The sequence below is a fragment of the Quercus robur genome, chromosome 6, assembly GCF_932294415.1.
Source record: "Quercus robur chromosome 6, dhQueRobu3.1, whole genome shotgun sequence".
Classification (NCBI taxonomy): domain Eukaryota; kingdom Viridiplantae; phylum Streptophyta; class Magnoliopsida; order Fagales; family Fagaceae; genus Quercus; species Quercus robur.
Window position 1 is genome coordinate 34,248,001 of NC_065539.1, and position 8,738 is coordinate 34,256,738.

An 8,738-nucleotide genomic window follows, 5' to 3' on the forward strand; every position below is an offset into this window, starting at 1 on the left:
GCATTAAATCCACTTGTCCTAACTCTGTCCATAGGTAGCTAACAATCTGGAGTTTCTTTACTTGGATGAGCATGGTTCGCACAAGTGTTAGCGTGACAAGGTTGTCATTTTTAATTTGGAAAAACAACACAGCTTGTCATTGGAAATTGAAGGGTTAAAAGAATGCAATGCTTACTCAACATCTATTGAAATTTAGGCTATATTTTGTTTTTAAACTCAAGGCTTAAAAAACTTCACTAGCCCAACATGAAAGGCTTTAATTTCAACTAATCTGCTTTGGGTGGGTGCCCTTGGGTGTTTTGAACCACATATGATGAACATCATTACAACATATGATGATTTACTTCATAAATGCTATATATAAAAAATTAGACTTTATTTTGGAAGCAGTAGGTATTTGGCTTCTTTGGGTCGTCAGCTTTGTCACTAAAATTAAGATTTATTAAAAGTCAATTGTAGAATTTCTTTCCCTTTTTCTTTGAGCTTTTGCACTAGAAATTATCAAAGTTTTGTTTAAATGTTTGCACTAGAGTTTGTTTTAGATGTTCAATACATTTACTTAAAGTAATTGAAATTTTGCACCTTAAGGTGTTTTCTCTTTTTTTGTTCATAGAAATTTTTCTATAATAATTTAGATTCAAATGCAGGTTATAAAATATAGATTTTTTGGATCTTTTTAGATGATAATATGTTAGAAAAACAAGAGGCCAATTGATTACACAGTAGATTCGCTTGCCTCATTTGTAACATTTTTAGACCCGTGGGCATCCCTTTGTAGTTCAAAGATTTTTTTTTTTTTTTTTTGGATTTGGTAATTCACAGATTTTATTATTAAATATTTGTGATTGAACATAATATTACTCTTAAAGTGTTTATAGATTCATTTAGTAATTAGTTTTTATGAGTTAAATATCATTCACATGGGGTAGTTTGATAGATGGGAAGGCGTTAAAGTGTAAAAAACACAACTTTATTTGAGTAAAAAAGAAAATCCATAATTTTTGTCAAATAAAAAGATTGATATAGTTTTTTACTATTTAAATTACATCTCCCCCCTCCCCCTCCAAAAAATGGGGGAAAATAAAACTTAAAAGAGAGACTGTAGGAAAAATTAATTAATATTGTTTGCTCTCGGATTGTTGATACTAATTCATTTATTACATATTACTATGGTAAGTCAGCCTTTAATGAGATAGTAAAGTTCTAGACTCAAGCTAGCAAATTATAGATGTTAGGATTGCTGACAATAATTCATTCATTGCATACTAATATTATAGATGTTATGAGATTGGAAGAAAATCTAATATTGCAAATGTGAGATTACGTCTCATTAGTGGTTGTATCTATCAATCTCCACAATAAAATGTGGACAAGCTTAGTATAAAAATATTAACACTAGTAATAGCAATCAAATTTTGTTTTCACTACTATTCAATGTTTCCGTGCATATATATATATATATGTGTGTGTGTGTAGGGGTATTGGGCCCAGGAGCTCATTATCAATGTATATATTAGGCCTAAAAGCCCAAGCCGAGGATAAGGGTTCGTCCGAGGAGGGGTAAATATTGTCAAAAGAGCCCGTGTTAGTAAGTGAAGAAGTTAGTTTTGATCATAATGGCCTTGAAGGTTAGGCCGAGGATGAATGCCTCCTTGGCTAACCCAAGCCGAGGTCCGTAGAGGTGGTTTACCATTCGGAGGAATGTTCTAGGAAGTTCTGGTGGCAGGGATAAGCATTACAGAAACAAAGGACAGAGGGGAGTCCTAAAATATTTAAGGAGAAAGCTGCTACCACCGCATTAAATGCTCTGCAACTAACTCTCTGATTGCATTAATGTGGAGGTGATATCTGAACAGTGGTTTTCAGCCTTACAGCTATTACATAAAGATTTTAGAAAGGTGTTGATGGGACAAGTATCAAACACCAACCACCTGGTCTGAACGTGGAAGGTAAAGATGAAAGGGAAGAGAGTATAAAAGGAGAAGGAAGCAATGAAACAAGGGGATCGAGAAATCTAGGGAGAAACACTGTAACAATCAGAAAACAAACTTGTAATCAAACTAAAGAGAAATATACAAGAATCAATCTCCTCGAACCGTGCCGAGGACGATTTTCTTTAGTTGAAATCAATCTATCTTTCTGTCCTTGTCATTTGAATTCACTTTATTTGTCATCTAACTCATTTTAGTCCAGTTTTCCAACCCAATCCCTACAAATTCATTATTTTAGGCTTTTTGGGCCGGAGTCCATCCATTTTTTAGGCTAGGGACTCAAATTTGGTTCTTACAATATATATAGCCAAAATTCAGAGAAAATCCAATTAGATTTTAATTGGATTCTCAATTTTGCGTCACGTGTCCCGTTTAATTTTTAATTTTGTGCAAAGTGAATTATTGAGTGTAAAAATCTAAAAGTCCAAATCCAAATTAGATTCTAAATTAGATTTCAATTGAGTCCAATTTTCCACTATGTGTTCATCTAAGTTTTTAATTTTCGTGGCAAGTGAATTATTGGGTGCAAAAACCAAATAGTCGAAATTCAATTAAATTCTAAATTATATATATAATGAGAGACCAGTATATATTTTAGAAATTTATATTTAAAAAAAAAAATTTAAGTTAATACTGTATATAATTTGAACTTCTACTAAAAAAAAGGTATAATTTGAACAGTATAATTTTGATTGTTTTTAATTGTACCCATGTATATGCACGGAGCTACACCCTAGTTTTAATAGTCTACAAGTCCACTAATTCTACAAAATAAGAAAAGAAAAAATTATGTACCAATCATACATAAAACATGAAATAGAGTTAAAAATCATTTATAAAAATAACTTTAGATAGAAATCTATAATAAACTTACCCAAAAAACAATACACAATACATATAGTAGATTTTGATGAAGTGTAAACTCGTCAGTCGTAGTAGGCAGATGGAACTCCCCGTCAGCACCTGTGTATCTTCAAAAGGGGGTCACCGGTGTGGTGCTTGCCACAACGCCTCTGATGCCAAAGTTAGAATAGTAAAGCAATTCACAAAACTAGAAAGTAATAGGTGTTTTCTTAGAGTCTCAGTATCTATGTACCTTATACTGCCAATGTAAGGACTTTATACATGTGGTCTTGACTGCTAGCCGTTGGGGTGTTAATGCCTTTCTTTTGTAACGCCTCCAGCCCAATTATGGGGCTTTTATTAGGCTCCAACGGTCTATTTTGCTGGTTTCGTAACTGCCCAGGTTACTTGCTGGCACCATTGAATGACTTTCCTTTCCTCATCGGTGATGGCTTGTTCGTCGTCAGGGGTGACCTTGTCACTAGGTTGACCTCGTCAAGGTAATGTGTTCTTGTCATTCCCATTAGTTGCCCCCCAGGTTCTGTGGTCGTCAGTGACGTGTCATAAGGGCTACAGAAGGTGAAAGGTTTCTTTTCCTGAGTTGTTTGTGACGCTTGGGGTTTCGTTTCGAATTTAATGTATGATGGCGGCGCAATATGGAACGTGGCCACGTGGCATGTGCTGATTTGAGGGTATTGATGGCATGACCCTTGGGTTTCCCACTACTTTTCAGTTTCCTTGGATTTTTAGTTTCAAAAACTTTTCTTTTTCCTTCACTCTGATTTTTCTTTCTTTTCCTGCTCCGAGTGTTTGTCTCTTTTGCTTGTTTCTGCGATTATTCTGATTCTGCTCTGGCGACTTTAACCTTGCTTCGACGACGAATTTCTCTGGCCTCGACTGTTCTGCTTTTCAAGGTACACTACTTCTTCGATTTTTCTCAGATTTTTTCTTCATGGCCCCCTTATAAATTCCTGATTTTTCCTTTGTCTTTTACTTTTGTTGTTTTTGTGTTTGATATGTGGGCATTTAGGATTGGGTATCCCTTTTCATGGTTAGTTCTTCTGAGGTTTGGGTAGCTTGCCCCTCAGTTTCTTTCTTTTTTGCTCACTTAGGGGCAGCTTTGCGCGTTTCCGGGGACTTTTTTCCTTTGATTGGGGACTATCTTTTTGAAGGTAGTGGGTTGAGTGTAGTTCTAGGGGAGCTATCTCCAATTTTAGGCCGGTCATTGGCTTGCTTTGAGAGAGAGACGAGGAGGATGTCGGAGGTGAGATCCAGTGAATTAGACACTGGGTTATCGTCTAACAGTGGCCCGGTCGAGGGTGATATAGCTATTTCCACCCCTCGTCAGGTTAGGGCTTTTTACGCTCTTAACGAGGAGTGTAGGCTGGATGCTGACACAGTAGCTAGGTTTAAGGATAGGTTCCAGTTTCCTGCGCGGGTCCGTGTTCGTCGGCCTGGTCCTGAGGATCAGGCCTGCCACTTCTTTCTTGGTGAAGTATGCTTCTACGAGGCTGCTTTCACTTCTGGACTTAGGCTACCCATCCATCCTTTGGTGATGGAGCTCCTGGATCACTTTGGCATTGCCCCCGGGTAACTCATGCCTAACTCCTGGAGGATAGTTATCAATTGTATGGAGATTTGGCTGGCTGCCAATGAAGATATGATTAAAATGAGTGAGCTCGTCCATATCTACCGTTTAAAGGAATCGAAAGAGTATGGGTATTATGAACTAGTCCCTTGGACAAGGGGGACTAGAATCATTAAGGGTTTAGCCTCGTCATTCAGGTACTGGAAGTCACGTTTCATTTTTGTGTCCTGGGATGACTTTGAGACCCCTTCTAGTGAGGCTTGGGGTGATGTCCCAAGGTTACTTCGTCAGTGGGGAACCTCAAACTTAGGTGCGTCCATGTTTCTTCTCATCTGTTTATTTTCGTCTTGCATGTTTGGTCGTCACTAACCACTTGTTCACTTTCTTTTGCAGTTAAAACACACCCCAAATTGAAGAGCAAATACCAGGGTCGTGTTCAAAAGGCAATCGAATACGCAAAGTCGATTGAGAGTTGGGACGATCTCCTTAACCCACGGACACATGCTTTCTACTGCTTAGGCTCGGATCCATCTCCTTACGTTTTGTGGACCATTAACATCAAGGAGAAGAAGAGTAAGTGTTTACCTCGTCAGTACTGACCTTCACTTGCGTACTTTGGATTTCTTAGTCTTTTTTTTTTTTTTTAGAGATGACAACCAAGTTCAACAAAGATATGTACGCCAAGATGAGGTCCAAGAAGGACGAACCCTTGGCTAATATTGGCAAAAAGGGTGTTCGTATTACGGGGAACGGTCCATCTGTCCTCCCCTCTGTAGATGCCACTCCCATCGTCTCGGGAGTTGAGAGTCTGCGGGTGGCTTCGCCGGCCACTTCAGTTGAGGAGATCCCTACCCCGTCATCAAAGAGGCCGAGACTGTCAGCCAAAGACAAAGAGAAGGAGAGAGTTGGCTCGTCTGTCTTTGACGACGAAGGTGTGGCTGTGGAACTGGCACATAACATTGTGAGGGCTGAAGACCTTAAGGTCTTTTCTGGAGTGCCTCTCAATGTGGTTGCAAGTCAGCACGTTCATAAGATTGTGCAGGTAAGGCTGTTTATGCGTTTTCCTTGGTTTCTTTTCACATCAATTTCCCCAGTTTTTTTTTTTTTTTTTTACTGACACACTTAGCTTGCTTCGTTAGGTGTTGGGGGAGAGCCTTCACCTTGCCTCTGAGTGTCTCACTCAAGAGGCTAAGGTGGCTTCTTTGACGTCCAGGATGGAGGCTTTGGAGAAGGAGAACTCGACGCTGAAAAAGGACCTCATAGAGTCGATGGACGAGGCTGCCACATTGAAGGAGAAAGTCAAGGCTTTGAATTCCGACCTTAGGGTCGAGCGTCAGCTAAATCTGGAGAAGGACGACCAGCTTCAGGCGGCAAAGGAGAAGTTGAAGATGATTGCTGCTAGGTCCGTCGAAGCCTTTCAACAAACTGAGGAGTATTCCACAGTACTCTTCAGCTGGTACTTCAAGGGCTTCGAGCTCCTTCGCAGGTACCTCGTCAAGCACCCTACAGGGGTTGATTTGCCGAATTTGGATCTAGAAGTGGTAGATCAAGAGATGGCTGCTGACAAGGCTGCCCAGTCTTTTGCACTTGAAGGTGACGCCCCTGCTGCTGATGACGCCCTTATTGCTGAGAATGCTCCCACTGCTACTGACAATCCCGTTACTGACGCTCCAGACACCCGAACCTGATACTTAGGAAAATTTATCTTTTATATTTGCCCGTTGTGTTTTGGGCCTTTTTGGAGATGTATATATGTTTTTTTTTTTTTTTTTTTTTGCGAATTCGTCAGTATCCTGAGTTCGTCAAGTGGGACTTTGTCAATTGCGTAGGCTTTAGGATTATGTCTACGTCACCAGCACGTTCTAGGGACATTCACTTTCTTTTGTGCCTTCGTGAGTGACTTACATCCGTCAAAACGGAATCTTATCACTTGGCCGCTTTTTGGCGACTTACATCCAGTTAAGGAATCTCGTCACTTCGGGATTCGTCAGTAATTTACATTCGTCTTGGCGGAATCTTATCACTTGGCCATTTTTTGGTGACTTACATCCAGTTAAGGAATCTCGTCACTTCGGGATTCGTCAGTGATTTACATCCGTCTTGGCGGAATCTTATCACTTGGCCATTTTTTGGTGACTTACATTCAGTTAAGGAATCTCGTCACTTCGGGATTCGTCAGTAATTTACATCCGTCTTGGCGGAATCTTATCACTTGGCTTTCACATATTTTGTACCCGTTATGAGGGTCGTTAGTAACTTACATCCGTCAAGGCGGAATCTTGTTACTTTAGTTTGCCTTATACCTGTTGGCATTGTCGTCAGTAACTTACATCCGTCAAGGCGGAATCTTGTTACGTTAGTTCGACTTACAATTGGCTAGACCTGTTTGCATAAAGACATCAAAGAATAAAGTTTTTTTTTTTTTATTAAATTCAAGAGTGACTGCATTTGTCTATTACATCTACTGGTGGTACTTTTTTAAATGCGCAATGGTCCATGGTCGAGGGAGCCTTTGTCTGTCCATGGTTTTTAGGTGATAACTTCCTTATCTTGAGTAATGAATGACTCGGTAAGGACCTTCCCACGTAGGACCCAGCTTTCCCTGGGTAGGGTCCTTAGTTGCTGTGGTGGTCCTGCGTAGGACGAGGTCTCCTATGTCTAGTCATCTGAGTTTGACCCTTTTATCGTAGTATTCAGCCATCTTTTTCTGATACTTCATCATCTTGCTGGATGCGTTGTCTCTTACTTCGTCCAGACAATCCAGGTTGAGTAGTAGTTCGTCATCGTTGATCCCTTCATTGAAAGTTCCTCGTCTGATGCTCATTACCCCCACTTCGACTGGGATTACTGCTTCTGTGCCAGAGGTAAGCCTAAAGGGGGTTTCTCCTGTCGGGGTTCTGGCGGTGGTTCTGTAGGCCCACAGGACATTTGGTAATTCTTCTGGCCAGGCACCCTTCGCATCATCCAGTCTGGTCTTGATAATCTTGAGCAGCGTCCGGTTCGTCACTTCTGTCTGCCCGTTTGCCCGAGGATGCCCTGGGGACGAGAACTGATTCTTGATCCCAAGGTTTGAACAGATTCCCTGAAGCCTTGGCTGTCGAATTGCCTCCCATTATCTGATATTATCGTCAAGGGAATCCCGAACCTACAGATTATATTCTTCCACACAAAGCTCCAGATCCGAGCCTCAGTGATCATTGCTAGAGCCTCTGCTTCAACCCATTTCGTGAAATAATCAATAGCAACAAGTAGGAACTTTACCTGGCCTTTACCTTGTGGTAGTGGACCGACGATGTCAATTCCCCACTATGCAAATGGCCATGGGGAAGCTATAGTCGTCAGTCTCTCTACTGGAAGCCGCTGCACATTCCCGTATCGCTGGCATTTGTCGCACCTCTTGACGATCTCAACAGCGTCTACCTGCATGGTTGGTCAGAAATATCCTGCTCGTACTACCTTGTTCACTAGGGATCTAGAGCCGGTGTGGTCGCCGCAAATTCCTCCGTGGACTTCTTCCAGGATGTACCTAGCCTCTTCCTCGTCGACGCACTTCAAGTAAGGCATAGAGAAGCCTTTCTTGTACAAGGCGTCGTTTAGGATGGTGAACCTAGCTGCTCTCTTCTTGATCTTTTTAGCTTCTTCTGTGTTTTGAGGGAGGCACCCGTCTTGGAGGTAGGATATTATGGGCGTCATCCAGGTGTTTGTGCTCTGGATACTGAATGTTGCAATTTCTTCGATACTAGGGTATTTCTGGACCTCCATCGCTAGGTCTATGCTAATCCCCCTTTCTTCTGATGACGCTAGCTTCAATACTTCGTCAGCCCCCATATTCTGACTTCTTGGGATCTACACGAACTCACTATATCGAACTCCTGAGTTAGTTGTCTCGTCAGCTTGAGGTATTTCTGCATCCTTTCTTCCTTTGCTTCGTACTCTCCCCTGATCTGTCCAATCACTAGCTTTGAATCACTTTGGATCAACAAGTTTTTGGCACCAAGAGCTTTCCCAAGTTTCAGTCCCGTCAGTATTCCTTCGTATTCAGCTTCGTTGTTGGTGGTTGGGAATTTTAGTTGGACCTCATATTTGAGCACTTCTCCGTCAGGGGTAGTTATGATGACCCCTACTCCCCCCTTCTTTTGGGCTGATGAACTATCAGTTTGTATTGTCCATTTATCTACCCCGTCAGTAATCCTATCTTCGTCTGGAAGAGTGAATTCTGCGATGAAGTCCGCTAGAGCTTGCGCCTTGATCGTTGTTCTAGGATGGTACTCGATGTCAAATTGACTAAGTTCAATTGCCCACTGGACCATTCTTCC